Genomic DNA, 26,862 nt, shown 5'->3' with positions numbered 1-26,862 from the left:
CACCCTTAGGAATGCACCTTGACACTAGGTAAAGCTTATAGGGGTTTGTAGGAATGGTGAAGGCATGCACGGATGTGGCTAAAGCCGACCATGCCTATCTTTCATTCAACCTTAGCTTTTCCCAACCATCCTCACCATGACCACCCATCTCCTACTGAACCTAGATTCACTTGCACCATGATGGGGACTCAATTTTCTCTGACCATCTCTACCAACATCTAGCATATGTAGAGCCTAGCTGACCTCACCTCTCAGCTCACCACAATCTTACACACCTCTGCCATAACTGCATTTCCATCCACCAACCAATCTATCATCAGACCCCCCACCGACACACCATGCCCTAGAATGATTGATATGACAAGGAATGCCATACAACACATGAGGTTGCAACTAGCCAAATCTGAGAGCGAGATGCTCAAAGGATTAACCAATACGCAACCAGACATAAGAAACAAGCTCATGTTAAGGGACAATACAAGGACTTATACTAATCTCTCAAAGGCATGAACTATATAGAGGGCTGGAAGAAAATCCAGGAGAAATGCCCACACACCCATCACATCTCCATCCATATGGCACACATATGCACGATCCTTGTACAAAGTAGCATATCAGTCGCCCATCCCACTGCCATCACATCCAAGTCCCATTGTCATGTGCACACATGTACATGGTTAAGTATCCAAGGCTTGAGGTAGTAGAACATAATATTTAGGGTTTAGACCAACACCCGAGAACCAAAGGTGATAGCAAGAGTTCAGGTCCACACGTGGGGATAGCAAAGCCACCCCAAAAAGGGTATTAGATCCTTGCCTATCAAGGGAGTATCCCTTGATTATGGGCCATCTTAGGGGCCCAGAGGCCACAGCCAATTCCCAACAACCGAGACCATGGATGGGCATGTTGTTGATTAGCCCTAGTAGAGAGACCTGGATAGCAAGGTGGCCAGTGTTTATGGTTTGGCAAACCTGTAGGCTAGCCCTTATGGCTTGGACAGCCCAATCGGCCAACCCTTATGGCTTGGCTGCCCATGGGTAGCCAACCCAGTAAGGAGGACGGCATGCGCAGGCTTGACAACCCAGTAAAAGGTGACTAGATCATGGATAGAAAAGTGGCTATGCCAGTGAGAACAAGTCATGGAGAATTTATAAATAGCTCGACCCTATTGGAACCCACCGATCAACATCTAATTAAGAATATAAAAGCAAAGGCTAATAATTCATTTGGTCAGGTGTGCAAGTCGCATACATGGTCTTGGTCAAGTGTGCAAGTCCCACACATAAAGCAGTTGTAGTCTATACTATGCGTCAACCTCTGGAATGATGATAGGTGTTCCATGTGTTTCATTTGTAGCCGAATATCAGGTATCTGAGTCGTCTTAGAGCATATAGTTGCATGTAGAAGAAGAGGAAGCCCTTTAAGCCACCCCAAAAAGGGTATTAGACCCCTGCCTATCAAGGGAGTATCCCTTGTGGGCCATCTTGTGGGCCATCTTAGGGGGGCCAAGAGCCCATGGCCAATGCTCAACGGTGAAGACTATGGCTGGGCATGCTATCGGCGAGACGAGCAGCCTTGAAGGGGCATGGACATCAAGGCAATCAGCCTCTATGGCTTGGCCAGAGCCTATCGGCCAGCCCTATGGTATATGGGCAGCCCGATGAGCCAATGCTTATGAAGACCATATTAGGGAATTTGGGAAAATCTCATTACTTTGGAACTTCTCTTTTCAATCTACGTTTTGGTACATCTTGAGCATACTAATTCAAAAGTTGTCGGAGAATGTGGATTTAGAACCTACTCTTCCAAAACAAGGGTTCACCATTCCCTCAAATTTTTATCTTGCAAAATAGAAATTGGGATTTTCCCAAACTCCCTAATATGGTCTTTATGGCTTGGTGAGACTATAGGCTAGCCCATGGGCAGCTAACCCAACAAAGAAGGTTAGCATGCATAGGCTGGACATCCGAGAAAAAGGCAGCCATATCATGGACAAGAAAGAGGCACATATTTAATATACATGAACAAGTCGTGGAGAGTTTATAAACAGGCTGACCCCTATTAGAACCCACATTGATCAGCATTTAATAAAGAGCATAAAAGCAAAGGTTGATAATTCATTTGGTCATGTGTACAAGTGCCGTACACGGTCTTGGTTAGGTGTGAAAGTTCTACACATGAAGCATTGCTAGTACTGTGAGTCACCATCTAGAATGATGATAGGTGTTCGAGGTGTTTGGTTTGTAGTCAAATACTAGGCATCTCAGTCTTAGAGCATGTAGCTATATGTATAAGAAAGGGCAACCCTTTAGGCCACCCCAAAAAGGGTATTAGAACCTTGCCTATCAAGGGAGTATTCCTTGTGGGCCATCTTAGGGGCCAAGAGGCCATCAACAACCAAGACTATGGATGAGCATGTTGTTGGCAACTACAATAGAATGAGGGTCAAGCTGCATAAAAATAGCATCGCTTTCATAACTACAAGGATGTCAAGACTATTTCACTGCTATAGACACACTACTATTTTAGCTGCAACAAGATTGTTGCTCAGCTGAAAATAGCAACAAAATTTCATTGCTCAGCAACAATAATATTTCGCTGCTATTTTCACTGTTGAGCAATGATCACATTGCATGGAAAAATAAAAGCTCGAGCAGATTGGGGAGTCATCAAAGGACTCCCTGACTCCCTAGTCTCCCCCATGTCTTTTTCTTTCTCTTCCTCTCTTCCTCTTCATCCTACATACATGCAAACAAGAATAAGGTAAGTATAAAACAATAAAGACAATTACATATAGATAAGAGAAGGGCTTACCTCATCAGCTTGAGTCAACAAAGATGACTCGTTCAAGCGTACAGCTCACGTACGCATCCAAGCCCGCAATTGCGGACAGGGGATCTATATCCATAATCATACTCTTCTTTTGTTTGGTTATGCCCAACGACCTCCCTCTACAAAAAATAGTTAAAAAAAGATACAATTAGTGAAAGGAAACAATATAGTTTAAAACAAAATGAAAGAGGAGAAGCAAAACAGTAAAATAGATACTTATAAAGCAAGCAATGAAAGAGGATTTTACTCCTACGCCAACGTGCAATGCTACTCGCTTTTGTAGTCATGAAGCACTTGCCGCCGCTTGTTATTGTTGAAAAGCACCTGGATGCTTCCTCACAAAGCTCCACGCGTGCCTTCACTCCTCTTGCAAGCAAACGCTTGCAAGAGGAGTGAAGGCAAAGCTCCACTCCTCTTGCAAATGCTTGTCTTCACTCCTCTTGCAAGCGCTTGTCTTCACTCCTCTTGCAAGCAAACGCTTGCCTTCACTCCTCTTGCAAGAGGAGTGAAGGCAACGCTCCACTCCTCTTGCAAATGCTTGTCTTCACTCCTCTTGCAAGCGCTTGTCTTCACTCCTCTTGCAAGCAAACGCTTGCCTTCACTCCTCTTGCAAGCAAACGCTTGCAAGAGGAGTGAAGGCAAAGCTCCACTCCTCTTGCAAGCAAACGCTTGCCTTCACTCCTCTTACAAGCAAACGCTTGCAAGAGGAGTGAAGGCAAAGCTCCACTCCTCTTGCAAACGCTTGCCTTCACTCCTCTTGCAAACGCTTGCAAGAGGAGTGGAGCTTTGGGAGTGAAGGCAAAGCTCCACTCCTCTTGCAAATGCTTGCAAGAGGAGTGAACGCAAAGCTCCATGCGTGCCTTCACTCCTCTTGCAAATGCTTGCAAGAGGAGTGAACGCAAAGCTCCATGCGTGCCTTCACTCCTCTTGCAAGCAAACGCTTGGCTTCTCCATGTTGTTCTAGGCCACTGTAAGATCCCCCCCTTCCTAAATAGGGGAAACCTTTAAGATAGTCTACTAAGTCTAACTTGGGATAATTTCTTACTTGTCGACACCTTGACCATGTAAGATACAAGGATACGATTAGTAGGTATGACTTAGTTCTATCCCACAAGGGGAGTGTGGTCTTTCTAAAGGATTTCTAAAGTCAAACCACTCATAGAGTGATCGACCTTAACTCAGACAACCTCTATTTTTGACTTCTAGAAACAACGTTTTTCCCTCATCTATGCAAGCCACAGCCCCGTTGACCTAGTCCTCTAGAGTAGGGTTACCCAAGGATTTATTTATCTAATGTAGAGTTTTAATTAATTTATTAGAAAGTTACCCGACTAATAGGGTCCAACCCGTCCATAGGATGTTGTCTCATCACGGCATTTCATCCTCCCACTTTCCACCCAACTCACGTGTCAATTTATTTTCTAATTAATCCTACCACATTGTTTGACATAAATAAACAAGTTCCCTAATTAAAGGCCTTACACATGGTTTGTTTATAGTCTTTATCAATGATACATAGTGTTTACAAAAAAAGGATTTAAAAAAATAGATACAATGTTCAAAATTATTCATATCCAAATCTAGGCTCTTTACTTTATTTTGAGGCCGATGATCTAGAATTCGGTTTTCCAGCCTATATAGATTGGGCAATCCCTACTACGGGACCATACACCTCATCGTCCGCACAGCAGCTGGCGAGGCCGATGATCTAGAATTTGGCCTTCCAGCCTATATAGACTGGGCAATCCCTACTACGGGGCCATACACCTCATCGTCGTCGGCAGCTGCGAGGACTCAAGCCAGCTCCATCGTTTGATCCTCCCACCCCTCAGAGGGATGTCTATGCACTAGGGAGGGCTTATTCATTGCACTAGCCTGGGCCCGCAGAACTAAGCATCATCACAATAATTGCCTCCATTGGCAAAATCTTATTCTCCCAATGGTATGAGGGATACCTTGGGTTGACTCCAGGCCTCGCTTGTGTAGCCACTCGGCTACACAAGCACGAAAACGGGGTTAGCATCGAGGCAGGGAGAAGATATACATACACTTCTTAACTTAATCAAGATAACAATTTACAAACTAAACTATAGAATATGACAGATTTCATTACTTTTCTTGAGAAAACAACAATTTCACAGAAATTTTGATATAAAGAAAAGTGGCGTCTTCTTTCTTAATTTCTTTAAAGTTAACATTAAAGATTTTTTAAAAATCTCCTTTTAAACGATGAACAAGCTAACCTGGTCATTAATTCTTTGTGGGGCTCCAAAGGGGAGAGATGGGGCAGCATCTAAAGCAACCTCTCTAGACTCATTGTTGTGTGCATCTCTTGAGGTGATATTTTGGCACTTTCATGAAGGAGCCATTCGGCCCGCCTTCTTGTAGCCCACGACGTCACAAATCCAACACTTCAATCGGATCACAAATCGGAGCTCGTTTGCTCAAGTTATGAGCCACAAACTCCTAGGTGTAAACCTTTCATGAAAGATCCATTTTGCCCGCTTTCTTGTAGCCCACGACGTCAAAATCCAACGATTCAATCGGATCACAAATCGGAGCTTGTTTGCTCAAGTTATGAGCAAAAAACTCCTAGGTGTGAACCACCTCTAAGAGCCTAAAAGCCCTTACTAATGTCACTACTAATGGGGAGGGAAGGTATCCTTAAACTGGATTTACAGGGAGAAGGCTACAGCTAGAGAGAGAGAAGAGGGAGTTCTCCCTTAGGGGGGGGGAGCTAAGGACACTCCAACATCAAGGGTGAGAGGAGGTAAAATATTCTGTAGAGGGCTTACTTGCAGATGGGAAAAAAACGGCTTGCTAGAGGAGGGGTGCAGTAGGCTATTGGGTACAATACCACACAGAGTGTCGGGTACGGGTAGAGTAGAGTGCTAGGGGTGTCTCAACCACTGGGTACTAGGGAGTTTATATAGGTGCAAGTGCAGAGAAAGGGAGAGCAAAGCGTGGATGCAAAGGATAGTGTACGGTGAAATTACACCGACCTATAGCTTGCATAGGCCTGGGGAAAGGAATGGTACTTGTGCGTGGGCAAAAGCTATGGTATGCATGTACCTTCCGAGTTAGAGGCAGCATGGGCATCCACCACATGGTGGTCTTTGTGGACCATATACTAGGGCAGTCGCGGCCTTTGGCCCTTGCACGGGCATTGTACGGGTGCTCGAGTGTGTGTATGACATTTTTTACGGCGGGGACCCTTAATTTGGGATGTCGGCCTTGATATGCGTGTCGGAGTGCCCGATGGTGCGAAAAAAAAAATCAACAAAAATGTCCGCGAGGTGTCTCCCTGGTCGTAGGGGTGCTGACCATTTGTCAATCGGACACCCGATCATGCATTTATTAAGGTTTAAGTTTACCATATTTTAATTAAAAAACTAAAAATTTACGTATAGGCTCGATCCAATGTCTGTTTTGGATGTTGGAAAATCCTATATTACGGAAAATCGCACGTAGATTCTGAATTTAGACTCAAAATTCTAAGATTTTAAGTGGAAACTGCTCGTTTATTAAATATGTTGACATTTACACCACAAAAAAGACCATAAATTCATAGGCATATATTATTATTGAAGATGGGCATGTTACATCCTTTCCCCCTTAAAGAAATCAAGATGTCCTCATCTCGTCATCATGAATTCGGGGTAATCCATTAAGAGTGAAAGATCCATGTCCCCTCCGCGCAACGAATTCGGGGGTGCTAGTAGTAGCGGAAGTAGCACTTCTTGCTGCGCAGGGCAGAGCCTCTCACTTGGGGCCTCGCCCACCCCACCGATATCCGGACAAGAGACTAATCCCTCGGTTCTTCCAAAACCAAACCCGGAAAAGCTTCCCTCGCCCAGAAAGTACGGGCAGTTCCTCACTGCTCAACCACTGTAGTGATAGGATCCATTTAGGAATTTGGTTATGTTTTGCCCCGAGTACCAGGGAAAAGAGTTCCCAGGCCCCCTAGCTGGCGCTTCAAGCAAAGTTCAAGATAGTCACACCACTTACACACCCAATATGAAATTGCCTTTTTCACAGAAAACAATCTTTTAATGAAACCATAGTATCACTGATCATAATCCTCTAGCTTGAATTCTAATTTCCAATCAATCCTTTATCGGTGTACCTATGGCATCATTGGCAACCAAAACGCTCAGGGGCCTTTTCAATAGTTCCTAGCTCATAGTATCCGGCAATATAATCACATAAGAAAATCCATATGGACTCTCCATTGAAGATCAACAAGATCAATCAATAGATCCATATAAAAGAGCCATGGACTCATCCGTTGAGGACCAGCAAGGATATAATCAACCAAATCCATGCTCTAGTTCAGAAAATGACTCTAACACCTTGTTCTATTTTTCTTCCTCGATGCACGCGTGGGTATCTTCGGGCGAGCCCGAGCACCGTATGGTCAGCACCCTTTAGGCTCCTTCGCAGGCCACCTAGCGCCTCACTCATAGAGACTGCTTCCTTGGTCCCTCATCCACCGTACTACCGGAAGCTCACCATTTAAATCGAACCGAGGCTGGTCAAGACCTCGATCGACCTTGCTACGCGAGACGTCCTCCGTTGACTCTCCGTCAGTTGTTGCTACTTTATCACTTAGGTCTCCACGACCTCATTCACAACTTGATGGTCAAAATGCTTCACCAGCATTCTTGACATAAACAGTCATTTAAAAACAAGTCATAAATACAGTTTCTAATGAACTCTCATCTTTCCACATTGTTTCACATCATTTCTCGTTATTCCACATTCTTCTACATCAATTCACATTGCTTAATCTACATCCAATCATATGTATTCCCATCGTCCTTCATCCATTCTCATCTACTCACATCTTATTACATCTCATCACATTTATCCTCATCACATCTCATCCATTCACATCTACCTATATCCATATCACATCACATCACATCCATTCACATTTACCTATATCCATATCACATCACATCACATCCATTCACATTGTATCTCATCCATTCACATCTATCCAGATTCATATAACATCACATCACATCTCATCCATTCACATCTATCCCGATTCACATTACATCACATCTCATCCATTCACATCTATCCCGATTCACATCACATCACATCTCATTCATTCACATCTATTCCGATTCAGATCACATCACATCACATCCATTCACATCACATCTCATCCATTCACATCTATTTACATCACATCCATTTCACATCACATCACATCCATTCACATATATCATCACATCTCAGTCTCATCTCATTCGCATCGTATTCACATCTATTCACATTAAGCAACATTTTCTACTTTCGATACCGACGACAATGGGACTTTTTCTAAATTTCTGCCAATTGCTTTGGTGGCCTAGTTAAAGGTACTTTTTTCTCGATGGATTTTTTCATATTCTTTCTCAAATTTCTCAAATGAAATATATTCAATATTCTTGTTTTGAGTAAAAGATTCATGGGATTTACAAAAATCAGTTCTACCCATATTTCCCAATATAATTAATAATGCTCCAAATTCCACTTTTCATAAATACTCATAATTTGAATTATGCTAAAAATTCCTCTTTTTCCATTTAATTTCTTGGATCTCAAATATCATGGGAATTCCTCTTTTTGCATTTAATTGATTGAATTCCAAATGTCATGGGAATTCCTCTTTTATCATAAAATAAATTTATCTAAAATTCCTCTTTTCTTTAATAAAAATATCCATTATTTCAAATATGTCAAGATTTCCACTTTCACCATTTAAATGATTGAATTCCAAATGTCATGGGAATTCCTCTTTTATCATTTAAAAATTTGTCATGCATAAAGCAAATTTATCTAAAATTTCTTTTTAAATTTAAATAAAAATATCCATTAATTTGAATATGCCAAGAATTCCACTTTTACCATTTAAATGATTGAATTCCAAATGTCATGGAAATTTCTCTTTTATCATTTAAATTTTCTCATACATAAAATAAATTTATCTAAAATTCATCTTTAAATAAAAATATTCATTATTTTATTATATCATAATTTCTCTTTTTCCATTTAATTACATGGATCTCCATTATCATGGGAATTCCACTTTTTGCATAAAAATAAAATTACCGAAAATTTCTCTTTTCTTTAATTAATTAATTATACATAAATACTAAAAATTAGTTTCTCATGAATTTGATGAAAATCATTCTTTTAGCATAGGATGTTCAATCCTAGAATATGATAGGAATTCCTCTTTTCACATTATGCAAAAAATGAGCTATGTATTAATTTCTAAAAATTTTTCCATAGCTTAATTATGATAGGAGAACTATCTTTGAACTTAAATCCAATTTATGGAATTAAATCATAAATTTACCATAATTTTATTAACATAAAAGCATAAAAAGCCATTTTCTTAACCTCTAGCTTAACAAGCATAGAGATTAATTTTGAATTAGGAAATTATCAATGAGAAGCATTCATTTGCTTAAGAATTAGTCATAGGAATGACTAATCTTTTGGGGAGAGAGAGATATACATAAAAAGCATCCTAATTAAGCATAAAGATTATTTTTTTTGTGATTAATCATTAGAATTCTTATAGAAAGCTTGATTTGGATTGAAAACAATTAATTTGAAACTTCTCAAGCTTGAGAGGGGTTGAGAAGTGAAATCTTTTGAGAATATTAATGAAAACCATGAAATTACTTCTTACCTCTAGATTTGGCTTGCTTCTTTATCTTAGAAGGAAGCCCCCAACCAATCAATTGGTTTAGTATGTTGAGAAGAAAGCTCTAAGAGTTGTTGAAGAGAGAGAGAAGCTCCAAGTTCTTCAAAAGTAGAGGATTTTTAAGGGATAATAGAAAATATCATTATTTTAATGTAATACTAGCATGGTATACAAAAGAATGAGGGTCTATTTATAGGTGAGGAAGGTCACTAACTAAGTCCAAATAAGTTCTAGAATTTTCCAGCTTCAATTTGGCTGAATTTGGATAAGATTTGGATCAATTTAGCTCCCTTTTTTATCCAATTTGATTCACGAGAGAGGAGAGATAAAAATATCACAATTTTTTTGAATCAAAAAACCTTCCTCGCACACATGTGAAGGAGGCGCCTACCTCTAAGGTCTCCCCCTTCTTACCAAGGTGTCAAAAATTCATCATTTCTCTAAAATATCTCATTTTTTTAGTAATCTCTCTTAATTTTTAACTAATAAACCTTGTACTTAGTCAACTCTTCATCTTATGTGAGCATTTACTCATTTTTGGGTATTTACTTTTATTCTTTGGATTTATCTCATCCCAACACTTGGATTAATCCTATTGGTCCATAGGAACCTTAATTGCACCATATTCCAAAAATTTCTGAAAATCTAGACCCTTAGGCTAAGGTCCCTTATATCATTTTTAATTGATTCCTAATGCACATTGGAAAGTTCTTTTTGAATTTCTCTTTCAGGGGAATCCATTTTAGACACCAAGAGGACTTTTATATCCAAAGTCATCTTAATTTAGGATTATCTCTCTCTAGACTTTTTCTCTCTCTAGGCCAAAACAGGGTAAAACAAGATCTTTCTTCTATTTCAAAGAGGGGAATAATTACAAGAATAGAAGGGGAGGTTCTTGCACCTTTACACCTCAAAAGCTGTGGAGGGAGGAATCTTACATCCTACCCCACTTACCCCACTTAAAAAATACGAGATGTCCTCATCTCGCAGGTGGAGTATAATCTCTTTCATCTTCCTCTTCTTCAATCACTTCCAGCATTACTGCCTTTGAAGTGGATGGCCGATTTGGGAACATCTCTCTTGGACTTCCCCTATTGTGAGGTGGAGGTCTTGCATTACTTTGGATTGAAACTGAGGGTTCGTTGTTAGAGGGTCTACCTTTGGGATTTCCCTGATTTCGGCGGAAAGAAACCTGATTACTCTGGAAGAAAGGAGCTGGAGTCTAGAATCTTGGTCCCTGATTTCCGCCCCCCAAAAACCTTGATCCAAAAGGAGTTGGGCAACCCATACTGCAATGTCCAAATCCTTGACAGTTATAGCATTTCACTTCCTTGTTCAAGGGTGGAACTTCTGAAGTTGAATTCTAGGGGATTGAGTTTTGGGAAAAGGACCTTTCTTCCATTCTGAAACTTCCCATATCCTGAGCTTGACCCTACTGTCTCTTAGGCGGTGGAAGGTTGGAATCACCTTCCAACGCTAGAAATCTTTTGAAAGATGATGGTGCTGTCTTTGGGCAAGACCTTGACATCAAAGGCCTTGACGAAATCCTTCGCCATCCGCACTACTTCGGCCATGGAAAATAGCTTGGCATTCTTCACTAGGATATTCAAAGGTTCGTTCAAAGGTTCGTTCAGTCCCCGAATGAACCTGGTCATCAATTGTTCTTCATCTAGCGATGGCGAGTATTTGAGGAGGAGAGTGAACGCTTGGTGATACACTTCAATAGTTCTGCTTCCCTGGGTTAACTCTAAGAATTCGTTCATCTTGGTTTCCAAAAAGCCGGGAGGACAAAATCTCTTCCGTAGGTAAATTTTGAGATCATTTCATGTCTGGGTGTTCCGATCCAGACGGTTTGTCTTGCACTAGTTTCTCCATGCCACTCTAGCTGTTTCTACTATCTTTAGCCTTGTAAGAGCCACTTTACTCTTCTCATTGTACCCAGTGACATCGAAGTATTCTTCCATTGCTTCGATCCACCTCTCCATAGCCTCGCCGCCCAGGTTTTCCCCTTCACCCTTGAAAGGTCCAGGCTGCGATCTATGAAGAGTTTTATTAACATTCAGGTCGAGCTCTTCCTCATCGAGTTGGAGATTAACATTCCTACCATGACGACGACCTCAATCCATGATCCTATCAATACAGAAATTCTTGTTAAGTCTCTTTTTCCCAAATTAACCCCATGATGCTCAGGTGAAAAGATCACTTTATTTATAATTCAATTCCTACTTTAGATCCAACTGAATTCTGGGGTTCCTTATAGTCTAGTCAACCCACGTAGAATCCTCGGATAAAGATCCCTTCTATAAGAAGAACACACAGAACTCATTATCAGAGAACAATTAATTCAGAACATATCATTCATATCCTTAACACAATAATGGAACCATCATACCGAAAATTTCATCTCAAGATTCCTCCACAAGAATTTCAGTTATGCAGGTTCTCAATTTGTCATCCCTTAATTAGATTCACTAGGTCAAAGGTTAACAACAGCAATCTGTCAGCACAATCCACTAATCTCATAGTGATTTGCTGAAGTCATAATCGTCATCCCAGTTACTAACATCATCACTAGGATTCGTCCCATTCATCACTAGGATTCGTCCCATTCATCCTCATTGTGGCTTTGTTCAACTTATCTTCCTTCAACCAGAATTCAAGAATCATCATCTTTCAATCAGAATCCAAATCAACTCATCAATTCTCAACCAAAATTCTAAAATCATATCAACTAGCATTCGAATTCATCCTCTGGATAGCATTTTTGCTTATAATCTCAATATGTCCAGTTATCCGGGATTTACTTCAACTATCGTAACTTAACAGAATTGAGTCTCATTTTAGGGATCCATCAGTCTAGCCTAACCCCATTCAATCCCATGGGTTAGCCAACCGCCCAACCACTGTAGTGATAGGATTCATTTAGGAATTTGGTTATGTTTTGCCCCGGGTACCAGGGAAAAGAGTTCCCAGGCCCCCTAGCCGGTGCTTCAAGCAAAGTTCAAGATAGTCACACCACTTACACACCCAATATGAAATTGCCTTTTTCACAGAATCAGTTGTCTTTAAAACAATATTTTAATGAAACCATAGTATCACTGATCATAATCCTCCAAAATATCTAGCTTGAATTCTAATTTCCAATCATTCCTTCATCGGTATACCTATGGCATCATTTGCAAAACCAGAACGCTCACCACCTGTTCACTCAGGGGCCTTTTCAATAGTTCCTAGCTCATAGTACCCGACAATATAATCACATAAGAAAATCTGGATGGGCTCTCCATTGAAGATTAGCAAGATCAACCAACAGATCCATATAAAAGAGCCATGGACTCATCTGTTTGAGGACCAGCAAAGGACAATCAACCAGATCCATGCCCAAGTTCAGAAAACAACTCTAACACCTTGTTCCTGTAAGATTCCTCCCCAGCCCCTCAAGATGTCCAGTTTCTTCCCCTCTAATCAATCCCCTTTTCAGAATAATAAAAGATCTTGTTTCTACCTATTTTGGCCTAGAGAGAGAAAATATTCTAGAGAGAGATAATTCAGTTTTTAGATATCTTTGGATGGAAAAATATCCCTTATTATTAAAATAAATTCCCCCGAAACAATAGAAGTTTAAAAAGAAATTCCTAAGGTGCATTAGAAATAAATTATAATGTGCAAAAGACCTTAGCCTAAGGGTCAAGATTTTCTGAAAATTTTGGATTAAGGTTCTTATGGACCAATAAGATTAATCCAAATGTAGGGAGGAGGAGATAAATTGAAGAATAAAAGAAAAATCCCCCAAAAATGAGTAAATGCTCACATAAAATGAAGAGTGGGCTAAGGACCAAAGAAAACAATTAAAAAACTGAATTTTGACACCTAAGAGTGGGGATATCCCCTCATGAAGTATGCACCTTTTTCTCATCATTACCCCCAATTTTAAATCAATAAAATGAGATATTTTCATCTCTCCTCTCTCCTATTTCAAAACTAAATCCAAAAAGTAAGCTAAACTGACCCAAAAATGGACAAAATTTGACCAAATTGATCTGGAAAATTCTAGAATCAGTTTACTTGATTAAGGTACGATGGATGAGGGCCGACGAAGCAGTCCTCCCTAAGTGAAGTGCCAGGACACCTAAGGAGGATCTTGGAGGGTTCTGATGACCAGGCGATGCACGGGCTCGTAGTGCCTTAGGACACCCATGTGTATGTCATGAAAGATATGTATGATGAACAAAATGATTATTGTATTCTGTTTACTGGATCTCGTTGTTGCTGACTAGTTGGTCTCAACAACGGAGAGTCCAGAGTGATACTATTTTTGAGAGACAAGGGACTGAATGGAAATTTCGAGTTATGACATCTGTAACCAATAACTATTGTCAATGGATTATTTTATATGTTAAATTTTTTGACAAGGGACTGAATGGAAATTTTGAGTTATGACATCTGTAACCAATAACTATTTGTCAATGGATTATTTTATATGTTAAAGTTTTAAAGAGGAGTGTGTGAGTATCTGTATTCGAAAGCAAAAGTTATGAAAGACATTCAATTATGGGTGGGTGAGTAATTGTCTAGTTCTACAGATTCCAGTGGTACCCATGGGCCGGAAGGGGTTAGGCTAGGATCAATGGAGTTTTAATAATTAAATTGAAATAATAGGAATATGCTTAGAATTTGAGTAGTTAAATAAAAACCTGAAGAATTTCTCAAATGAGTAGATCAACGGCTGTGCTTGATTTCGGTTAGGAAAAAAGCATTAATTTTCTCAAATGATTAGATCAACTAACGTGCCTGATTTAAGTTAGAAAAAAGTGTTGATTTCTTCAAATTAAGTCAGTGATAGTTTTCCTTCTATCTAGTTTAATCAAGTGAAGGATAGTTTAGTCTCTTGATCCCATTAGAAAATTCATTAAGAAAATAAAAAAGGTGGAATCGTCCCCGCTTTTCGGGTAAGGAAAATTTTCTCGGTTTTAGTTTCAGAATGACCACCAGATTAGTCTCGTGCTCGGACATTCGAGGGCGAGGCCTCGAGTGGGAAACCCTGCCCCGCACAAGAGGAAGATACTTCCGCTACTAGCAACGGGAATCCGGTGTGTGGAGGGGGCAGAGGGGTCTCATAGCTGGTATCAGAGCCTGGTATCAGAGCGGTGTTGTAAACTTACAAAAAAGCAGTAAAAATTACCTAAAATTTTAAAGTAAATCTGGGAAATAATGTTTTCACTTGTTAAGATTATGTTTGAAATGAACTTCATAAATTGAGAACTCCTAAATTGAACTAGATTTTTAGATGGATACCCCAAATCTGTCTAGCATTCTTGGACTCTCCTAGAGTCAGGATAGATATGATCGTCTTTGCCTTAGAAAATCTCATCAACTCTGCTACAACCCGAGAAAGCAAAGTGAGACTCAATCGTTACTTTGAGGATCTATACTTTCCCGATCCAATAGAGCGACGTCAGCATATGTGGTTCTCTAGAGGGTGAAGTATTAATGTCAATACCAATCAACGTCAAAGACTCATACAGAATATCTTGCTAGCCATGATCTTGATAAGGCTAGGAGTTATTCATTACGTCCAACTCTATAATCATTCACCCCAAAATTTTAGAATTTCTTGCCATATTTTTAGACTTCTTAGCCGCTTTATTCCTAGGAGAAGAATTACAGCACCTTTATCAGTGATGAATCGTGTATATCATAGCATGTCTCCATCGTAGTATCGGCTTTATATGCCTACACGATTGAGGCAGTGACTTTTGGAGCCGAGACACTCTATGCATATATCAAAAACTTTTGATAATAAATGATGTTTTACAAAAGATTCCAAATTGTTTTCATGGTTGTGAATATTGGTTAACAAAATTATCAGAATGAATCTTGTTTTCAAAAATTATGATGGAATATTTATTTGTTTAAGAAATAAATCTCAAAAATAAAATATGACAAAGTTAAGTTGACAAAAATATCATTTTGTCAGAATCATGAGGCGCGCGGCCCGTCCGGATCCTCTTATTGATGAGTTAGATCCGGACGTTCGTAAAGCCTTGCGCCGATCCCAACTTGGTCCCTTCAAGGGTGAAGGGGAACAGTTAGGAGAAGTAGTGAAAAAATGGATCGAGGTAATGGAAGAGTATTTTGATGTAACCGGTTATAACGAGAGAAGCAAGATGTAACTGATTATAACGAGAGGAGCAAGATGTAATCGGTTATAACGAGAGGAGCAAGATGGCTCTCGCCAGATTGAAAATTGTGGAACCGGCCAGGGTCGCATGGAGGAACCATTGCGAGACAAATTGTCTCGACTAAAATACCCAAACCTAGGGTCAGATCTTAAGGCTTACCTCAAGAAGAGGTTTTGTCCTCCAGGATTCCTGGAAACCAAAATGAACGAGTTCTTGGAACTGAAACATGATAGCCGAACGATTGAAGAATACCATCAAGCATTTGCCCTTCTCAAATATTCTCCACTTTTGGATGAAGAGCACCTAATGGTGGCCAGATTCATTCGAGGGATGAACAAGCCATTGGACACTTTAGTGAAAAATGCCAAACCAGTCTCAATGGCAGAAGCTGTAAGAATGCCAAAGGACTTTACCAAAGAAATTGTTGTTAAGGTCCCACCGAAGCCTGCACCCTCAAACTTTAAAAGGTTCCAAACCCCAGGAAGTGCTTCAAAATTTCCACCCCCAAAGAGGCAGCAAGGCCCTAATCAGAATCAGAATGCTGGGAGATTCAGAAGTGAAGGAAGACCCTTCCCTCAAAACAGTTTCTTAGGAGCCCCAACTTTTTCAAGGATTCAGAGAGATGAGCTTAGAAGTGAGAACAGGTGTTTTGGGTGTCAGGGTTTCTATCACCAGCTTAAAGACTGCCCGACTCCTGCCATGTTAAGAGGACAGGGAAGTCAAGGACCCAGAGTGGAGAGACCAGCCCTGTCTCACCAAAATCAAGGCAATTCCAGGAGGACTCCAACTCAACCATCTGCCTCTATTCAGAGTAGTCTCAGAAGAGTTTCGCCCCAATCTGCAGCAGCCAGAGCAGTTACGATAGCAAAAGTAGTGGAAGAGGAAAGAGGTCAGATTTATGTCGCAATTGAAAACCAAGGGCCAAATCATCAATTCTCTATCATCCATGCTCTAGCTGAGTATAAGGGTAAGCTATTTAAGCTTTTGATTTATTCAAGCAGTACTCATTCATTTATTTCCCCAGGATGCTTGCGTAAGCTAGTCTTAGAATAGAAATCAAGGAAACCTATGCAAGTTGAATTGGCCAGTGGGAAGATTCTTTTCACTCACCATAAGACAGATCGTATTCAGTTTAATCTAGGTGGGAATGTAACTGACTGCCAGTTCAGAGTCTTACCTTTGGGAGTTTTCGACGGAATCCTTGGAATGGATTGGCTCCACAAAAGTCAAGCTGACATTCACTGTCACAATGGAACCATTTCCTTCCGTGACCTTCACGAGAACAGAGTTCAAGGAACTTGAATTTTCAGATCCCCAGATCTGCAATTAGTAAAAGCTTCTAGGTTATTGAAAGGACTTAGAAAGAAGAAGCTCATTTATGTTGTCAAAATGAATCCGGTAGACACAAAGTTAAAGGCTAAAGAACCAGAATGGTTAAGTGAGTATGATGATTTATTCCCAGCAGAGTTAACTAAGATGCCTCCAATTCGGGAAGTAGATCATGAGATAGAATTGACACCGACAGCTCCAGTAGCCCAGTGCACGTACAAAATGCCAGTCCTTGAAGCCATTGAACTCAAGGAACAACTTAGGCAGCTGTTAGAACAAGGGTTTGTAAGACCCAGTGTTTCACCTTGGTGGGGAGCGATAGTTCTCTTTTAGACTCTATGTGGATTACAAAAATCTCAATAAGCTAACAGTTAAGAATAAGTATCCTATCCTAAAAATTGATGAGCTTTTGGACAGGCTAAATGGAGCCCAAATCTTCACAAAGATAGATCTCAAATCAGGGTATTACCAGATCAGGATTAATGATCAAGATATCTCGAAGATAGCCATCAATACTCACTATGGGCACTATGAATTTACTGTCATGCCATTTGGATTGACAAATGCCCTAGCTACCTTCGATCGTCTAATGCAGGACATTCTCAGAAAATACTTGGATGATTTTGTTCTTGTTTTCTTTGATGATATTCTGATTTACTCAAAGAATACAACTGACCATGAAGCTCACATCCGTAAAGTTCTTGAGATTCTAAGGAAGCACCAACTCTTTGCAAAAAAATACTTGGATGATTTTGTTCTTGTTTTCTTTGATGATATTCTGATTTACTCAAAGAATACAACTGACCATGAAGCTCACATCCGTAAAGTTCTTGAGATTCTAAGGAAGCACCAACTCTTTGCAAAAAAGAGCAAATGCACTTTCTCTGTCAACCATGACATTGAATACTTGGGCTTTCTGGTATCCAAAGATAGAATTTCTCCAGATTTCGCAAAAGTCCAAACAGTCATAGATTGGCCTGAACCAAAGACAGTGAAAGAAGTCAGGGGATTCTTGGGATTAACTGGTTGGTATAGAATTTTTATACCTAAGTATGCTCTCATAGCTTCACCCTGACTAATCTTCTTAAGAATAATACCCTGTTTCAATGGTCTGCCAGATGTCAGAGTGCTATTGATAAGCTGAAGATTGCCTTGGTAACCAATCCCGTTTTGAAGTTGCCAAATTTCTCTCTACCCTTTGAGGTAGTAACTGATGCTGCCAGTGGTTTTGCCCTGGGAGGTGCACTCACATGTAGGAAGGTCATGCAGTGGCCTATGAATCTTGAAAACTCAGAACGCATGAGAAAAATTATGCTGTCCACGACCTTGAGCTACTTTCAGTAGTCTATGCCCTAAAGTTGTGGAGGCATTACCTACTGGGTCAAAGATTCACTTTGATGACAGATCATCGGAGCTTAAAGTGGATCTTGACTCAGAAGGATCTCAACATGCACCAAAGAAGGTGGATGCAGACCCTGCAGGAATTTGATTTTGAAATCAAGTACCGCCCAGGCAAAGAAAATGTGGTAGCAGATGCCCTCAGCAGAAAAGCCTTCTTGCTTACAATCACAGTGGTGTCAAATCCATTGATTAATGAAGCAAGAGAGAAGATCATGCGGGATAGATTCTTTGGCCCTATTGCTACCCTAATTATGCAAGAAAGCAAGACTCATCAGGAGTTGAACCGAGTTCCATTGATGAATGAGGCAAGAGAGAAGATCATGCAGGATAGATTCTTTGGCCCTATTGCTACCCTAATTATGCAGGAAAGCAAGACTCCTCAGGAGTTGAACCGAGTTCAAGGGTACAGCGTGGAGGATGAAGGAATTATGTATTAATAGTAGGCTATGCATTCCCAATGATGAGGGAACTAAGGGTCAAATTCTGAATGAAGCCCATGATAGCCTTATAGCAGGACATCCAGGTTTCATCAAGACCTACATGTATGTAAAGAAAAGCTTCTTTTGGCCTGGACTAAAAAAGGATGTACTTAATCATGTACGTCAATTCCTGATATATCAGAAAGTCAAAGCCGAGAGAATAAAAATGCCTGGGAAGTTACATCCATTAGACATCCCCCATATGAAGTGGGAATGTATTAGTATGGATTTTATTACTGGACTACCTTCAGTGCAATCAAGTTACAACTCCATCTTCGTGGTGGTAGGAAATCTTCAGATTGCATGGCCTACCCAGGAGAATAGTAAGTGATCGAGATCCCAAATTCACGTCAAGATTCTGGACTGCATTCTTCGAAGCAATAGGAACTTTCTTGGATCTCAGCATAGCTTACCACCCCAAGACCGATGGCCAAACAAAAAGGGTGAGACAAGTAATCGAAGATATACTTCGATCATGCTGTGGTAGGGAACCCAAGAAATGGCTAAGCTATCTGCACCTTGTTGAATTCGCCTACAATGCTTCTTATCACCAAAGTATCGGGATAAGCCCTTTCAAAACTCTGTATGGACAAGACTGCCTAACACCATTAACTTGGTCCGACCCATTGATTAGGGTCGAGATGTCCAGATAGATGCTTGACGACATGGAGTAGCAGATCCAGTCAATCCGCAAGGATATAAAAGCTGCCCAGGCTAGACAGAAGCAGTATGCAGATAAGAAGAGGTCAGACAGAAAATTTGAAGAAGCAGATATGGTCTTCATTCGAGTACGCCCCAAAAGAAGTTCTCTATCTCTTGGAAAGTACAAGAAGTTATCCCCCAGATATTGTGGGCCATATCTGATTACAAAGAAAGTAGGTGACTTAGCCTATAAACTTCTTCTGCCTCCTCATCTCAAAGTACATAATGTATTTCATGTCAGCCTACTGAAGAAGTATGTATCGAGCCCAAATCATGTGCTTAATGATGAACTCTTAACTTCTTCAACCCAAGGGCGGATGGAACTCCAACCTGAAGAAATCCTTGATGTTCGAGAGAAGGTTCTCAAGAACATAATTCTAAGAGAATTATTAGTCAAATGGAAGTTCTATCCTTTTGAAGACGCCACCTGGGAGAAAGAAGCCAAACTGATGCGGGATTATCCCCAGTTTGCAAGATGAGGATATCTCACGTTTTTCAAGTGGGAGAGGGTGTAAGATTCCTCCCCCCCAGCCCCTCAAGATGTCCAATTTCTTCCCCTGTAATCAATCCCCTTTTCAGAATAATAAAAGATCTTGTTTCTACTTGTTTTGGCCTAGAGAGAGAAAATATTCTAGAGAGAGATAATTTAATTTTTAGATATATTTGGATGGAAAAATATCCCTTATTAGTAACTGAATTATCAAACCTTTTCGAGAAAGATAGTTTAGGAGAAATCTTATCCGACTCGAACCTTGAATCAAACTATGACCAAGATCAAACTCTTTCGTCAGTTTCGAGGAAAGAACATGTGACCAGTTTAGAAAAGTACACTCAAAACTCCCGCCAAATCTGAAATCAAGTTTGAGACCCTTCGAATTGATCTGTGAATCAAGGTTATAGAATTCAGGGAATCATGGTATGAAATTCAGAATTGATCAAAAAATTTTGGGATACTGATTCAAGAAATACCCCTTGTATTCAAAAGAAAATCAAACTAAAAACTTGCATAGAAACCTGTTTTCTTAAAGGACTATCTTATGCCAGAATGCTGGAGGGAGCATTTGGTATATGTTTTTCTAAGGGAAGTGCGATTGCAACAGCTAGCGGGGAGTGTTCAAAGGACAGCTCTCACGCGGCAAAGCTTGCCCCCAGGTCTTGACCAGCCTCCGTACGGTTAAAATGGTGCGCTTCCGGTACGATGGACAAGGGCCGACGAAGCAATCCCTGAGTGAAGTGCCAGGACACCTAAGGAGGATCCTGGAGGGTTCTAACGAGGCCATGCACGGGCTCGCGGTGCCTAGGACACCCATGCGTATGTCATGGAGGAAGATATGTATGATTGACGAAATGATTATTGTATTCTGTTATTATTGGATCTCATTGTGGGTACATAAGGCTTTAACAAACTTACATGAAATACATTGTGTACCTTGATTTGGATTGGGAGCTGGAGCTTATATGCACTTTTACCCAAACACTTGATAGCTGTATAGGGCCCACAATATCTTGGGCTAAGTTTCTTATATTTACCAAGTGACGGAGAACTACGCTTGGGTCGCACTCGTAGAAGGACTTCGTCTCCTTCCTTGAAGATCCTTTCAGACCTCCTGGTGTCAGCATAATGCTTTTGCCAATCTTGACCAGCTTTAATATCTTTTTGGATTGCCTTGGTGTGTTCCTCCATCTCTTCGAGAATTTTTCTGGATGCCTCAACTCTTATGGTTGGATCAGAGAAATTTAGAGGAGATAAACATTCTTGCCCATAGAGTGCTTTGAATGGTTACATTCCTATGCTCTGATGATAAGATGTATTATAACCGAATTCTACCAGAGGAAGGTATTAAATCCATCTTCTTGGTTCCCGTCCACAATATGCCCTGAGAATGTCTTCAATTACTTGGTTGAAGACTGGCCCCATCGATCTCTGGATGATATACTGTACTAAAGCAAAGTTGAGTTTCCAAGGCCTAAAATAAGGACTACGAGAACTTTGAAGTGAAACCAGAATCCCGATCATTGACTATCCTCTTCGGAAGACCATGAAGCTTGAAGACCTCCTTGATGAATAATCGGGCCACATTAGAAGCTTTAAAGGTTTTCTTTCCTGGTATAAGATGAGCTGCTTTGGTAAGCAAGTCCACCACCACTAAAATGGAATCATATCCTCCTTCTACAATGGGGAGACTTGTGACAAAATCCATGCTAATGCATTCCACTTCATCTGGGGGATATCCAAGGGTTCAAGCTTCCCAGGCATATTGATTCTTTCAACTTTGATCCTTTGACGACATGAGAGACACTGCTTCAAGTACCAAAGGATATCATTTTTCAAGCGTGCCCAACAATAGCTCCTCCTTACAACATTCAATGTTTTTGCATAGCCTAGATGCCTTACAACGGGGCTATCATGAGCTTCATGGAGGATTAGCTTGTTTAGAGCTAGATCCTTAGGAATACATAGCTTGTTATTGAAGTAAAGACTCCCATCATGGACGAAGTACCCCTTGATTAGATTTTTCTCTTTCTCTGAAGAAGTTCCCCCTTCTTTTGCTAACTTCACCATCATCTGATAATCTTGTCTAGTATGGGATCATTTGGCATCGAAATTGCACTCAAGAAAGATTTGCGTGGCTGAGTGTATCCACTACCACATTATCTTTCCTAGGGCAGATTTTCATGTCGAAGTCATATTCTTGTAGGATTTAAATCCATCTTCTCTGCCTAATGTTGAGGTTAAGCTAGGTGAAGATCCACTTCAGACTCTTGTGGTCAGTTTATGAGATGGAATTTGTCCCCCAAGAGATAATGTCTCCATAATTTGAGGCAATGAACACCTGCTAAGAGCTCCAAACCATGGGTGGCATAATTTTCTTCATATTGCTTCAGCTTGTGAGCAGTATAAGCCACTGGTATTCCTTCTTGTGCTACACCACCAAGTGTTAGACTACTGGCATCAATAACCACCTCAAATTTCTTGGTGAAATTAGGAAGTTTCAGGACTGGCATTGAGGTAATGATGGCTTTGAGAGCTAATCAAAGCTGACTTAATGGATTGAAAACCACACTATTTTGCAATCCTTCTTAAGAAGATCCATCAAGGGTGCAGCTACCAGGGCATAATCTTTGATGAAAATCTTGTACCATCCAATGATTCCCCACGAACTTCGCGGACTAATTTAGGGGGGGGCATCCCAGTATATCCTTGACCTTGGCGAGATCTACCGAGATACCATCTTGGGAGATAATGAATCCCAGATACTCAATCAAATGAGTAAGGAAGGTACATTTACTCTTCTTGGCATAGAGTTTATGTCTATGTAGCAACAGAACTTTGCACACATGCTCCTCATGCTCTTCCACCGACTTGGAGCATACTAAGATGTCATCGAAGAAGACAAGTAAAAATTCATCCAAGTAAGGACAGAATATATCTTGCATGATGAAAATGGGAGAGAGGAGAGCAGGAGATTGTAGCAGAAAGCACGAGCTTAAGGAGGTTCAAAAATTAAACAAATCATAATGAGTAATTAAACATAATAAATGGGATTAGCTGAAGTGATAATGATAATTACACACACTTCATGCTTTGCATTAGATGTGCCAATTTATAGGCAAGAGATACAAGCTCTATACATCATTAATGGGGTCATCACATTCCATATTCTCCTCCTTGATAGTAGGAAAAACGGTAGAGGGAATGTAGGAGAGAAAGAGATGCCTCCTCTTATTATGAATAAAGAGTAAATGTCTCCTATTTGTATTGAGACCTTAGGAAAATAACCCATATGTTTGGGTCATTATTTCTAACACCCTGCCATTAACCAAACATGGGTAAAGACTAAAAAAAAGGCTAAGATGACCTAGACTTGAATGCCCTCCCACAATTAAAGGTAGCTACAAAGCTTGAGATACAATGGTTATGATGACCATGGGGAGGAACACAAACAAAAGTGGTTGTCCCACAAAGAAAGATGTCCATGTGAAAGATGGTACATCAAAGCAAAACCTTGGTTTATAATGCCATAGAAAAAGTACTTAAGCTTTAAACAAAATGTGAGAGTAGAGTGGACCAAGTCCATCAAAGGGCATAATCATAATCATAATCATCAAAGCAAAGATTGGCCTCATGGGTGGCCCCTTCGATGGAGAGTTTTCTTCTTTCTTCTCTTCGGCAAGATAGGCATTTTGGGCCTTCTTCTTTTGCATAACAAAACTCCTCAAGATGTCCTGGTTTGGTTTGCTGCAAAAAGTGTTGAGATATTCAAGCTCGATGTCAGTGTGAGCCAGCTATGCTATGTGCTGGCAGATTAGGTAGGAACATGTGTGAGACATAAATGACCGCGTGTCCAGCTGGTCATAGTGTGTGGACATTAGCTAGGGTTAGTAGAGTGTGGACACAACTCATTGTGTGTTGTGTGGATTATGGATTAGTGCATTATGCTTTGTGTGAGAGTGGACATGGCTTCCCTCTATGGTTAGGGTTTGCAATAGACATTAGGGTTTGCTCCTGTGTGTGTGTCTTCTCCTCTTCTACCGTTCTTTCAACATGGTATCAGAGCCTTGTGCTGTTTATTAGGGTTTATGAGTGAGTGAGTGAAGAGGGAGAAGAAGAAGCTGTGAAAAGAAGCTGTGAAGCTGCCATTGGAGCTGTGAAGCTTGGAGCACACCAAATATTATCAGATCTGAAAGCTTGGCCTACCGGGTAAGGTCTTCTAAACATCCTTGAGCGGATTGCAGGTGAAACAGGCAAAAGCAAAGCATTTTAGAGCAAATCAAAGCAAGGCAAAATTCTGGTTTTTGAAGCTTTCCATTAAAGCTTGGGGAACATTGATGTATGGTGAAAATACAAGTAATTCTGGCAAAAGACATATGCATTTGTCAAAGAGGGATGTATTAGCAACCCATGTGCAAGCCTTGAACAAAGTTTGGAGCAATTTGGATGTATTTAATTGAGTGGAAAACTCTGGTTTTTAAGCTCACACAAAACAGAGAAAAGCAAGCCCAAAATTGAATCATTTGGAGCATGTATTTGGCAAAAATTCAATCATTGGTGGATAACACACCTACCTAGGAGTGTTAGGGACTATTACCCATCATCAATTAACTCTAGAACCACTCCAAAACCCCTGATTTGCAGGCGGCGCAGCCCATACAGAGGAAACAGGGCAGAATTCTGGTTTTTTCACCACGAGGAGGTCGATTACTCACTTGTTGCTTGATATCTTCCACAAATCTCTTAGCAATTGGATGCTTTACATCTTGGAGAAGAGGGCTATGTGATTTGTTTGGCCAATGATGCTTAATTGAGCTGGGAATGAGCTGATTAAAACAGGCTGTCCACTGGTTGCAGAGAAACAGAGCATTTTAATCGAGCAATTAATCTTTGGTGTTTTACAATTGGACAAATTCCTCTTACATGGAGTTGAAGGACACTATTGCTAAGCCAATGAATGCCTGGTTGCTCAATTTGGTGAAATATTGAAGGAATTAGAGCCAAATCATTACTGGTTTTTTTGGTTTTTCTGGTTTTTTCAAAAACAGAAAAAGGGGTTTTCAAAAATTGATGATTACACATGTCAGATGGAGTTGATACTCAACATTGAGGTTCATTAGGTGTCAATGCAAGTTGTCTTGACTTGATTGCACCATTACATTGCGATTTGGAGCCTTGGAAGGCGTGTCAATACAGGGTATTCCGCACTGCGTGAGTCAGTTCATCTCAGATGATTACAGGTTGATTTTCTACATCAAATTTGGAGTTTGTTGGCTATCTTGGAGTATCTGGAACATTCATTGGAGTGTGGTTGAGCTGAGGAAGGCTCACTTACAGATTTGAAGTGTGCGGAAGGTGTATGCATTGAGCGAACATGTCTGACAATCCAGTTCAGATTGTTGGTGAAAAGCTGGATAGGAAGAACTTCCAAGCATGGAAGTACAGGATAAAGAGTTTCTTGAAAGGGAAAGGATTCTGGAATCTCATTACAGGTGCTGAGCCAGAGCCTGAGCTACCTCGGCAACCTACACAGCAGCAGCTTATTGCTCATAAGCAATGGTCAGAGAGAGCATTCAAAGTGCTACATTATTTGTCTATATGCATATCTGATGCTATGCTCATACACATTCAGGATGCTGAGAATCCCAAAGATGCATGGGATACTTTGGTCAAAATGTTTGATACAGATACGAGTGCTCGCAAGTCTCAATTGCGACAGCAGATACACAATGTGAAAAGGAATAAAAGGAGCATACATGATTATGTGCAAGAAATCAAGAAGTTTGCAGATGCATTGGCCACAATAAATGCCCCCATGCCTGATGATGATTTGGTGGATATTACTTTGCGTGGTCTTGGCAAGGAATACAAATCCTTTGATACATCTATCTCAGTGAGGAGTACAGGTCTACCCGACTTCGATGAGTTGGTTTCCCTCTTGTTGGTTGAGGAAATCAAGCTCAGTGATTCATTTCTGGATGCATCTACTAGCCATGATGATGGCAGAAATCAGGCATTTTACTCGCAGAGAGGTTTTAGAGGCAGGGGGAGATTTGCATCACGTGGACGTGGTGGTAATGGTCGTGGATGGCAGGATAGACCTCCACAACAGAATTTTCAGCCTTCTTATGGTGCTCGAGGTGGTCGTGGTTATGCACCTCAGCGAGGTAGAGGTACCCCCGTGGTCGAGGACGTTGGCAAGGCCAACAAAATTCTATGCAAGATGTGGAATGCCATTATTGTGGCAAATATGGTCATATGGCGAGAGATTGCTTTCACAAACAAAATGATTTGAGAGGGGGAAGAGCACAACGTGGTGGTCATTATGGTGGAAACTATGCACAACATGGTGGCAACTATGCATCAAGTAGCAATGATGGAACTGCAAATCATTTGTTTGCCATGAAGCATGTTGTGGGTTCTATGACAACAAATGCTGAGAATGATGATACATGGTATATGGACTCAGGAGCATCAAATCATATGACATGCCATGGTGAATGTTTTCAGCACATGAAGCCAATGGATGTCAAAGGTTATGTGGAAACAGGTGATGATACCCAGCATGTCATTACACATGTTGGAAGTGTACCATTGGTCATGCATAATGGTCAGACAAAGTCTATGTCAGATGTGCTGTATGTGCCTTCAATCACTAAAAGCTTGGCCTCAGTTGGTCAAATGGTGGAACAGGGATTATAGGTTAGATTCAACGAGCATGGATGCTTTGTTGAA

Source organism: Cibotium barometz, chromosome 66 (genome assembly GCF_041138505.1).
Source record: "Cibotium barometz isolate CiBa-2024 chromosome 66, ASM4113850v1, whole genome shotgun sequence".
Taxonomy (NCBI): Eukaryota; Viridiplantae; Streptophyta; class Polypodiopsida; order Cyatheales; family Cibotiaceae; genus Cibotium; species Cibotium barometz.
This window is presented reverse-complemented; position numbering follows the sequence as displayed.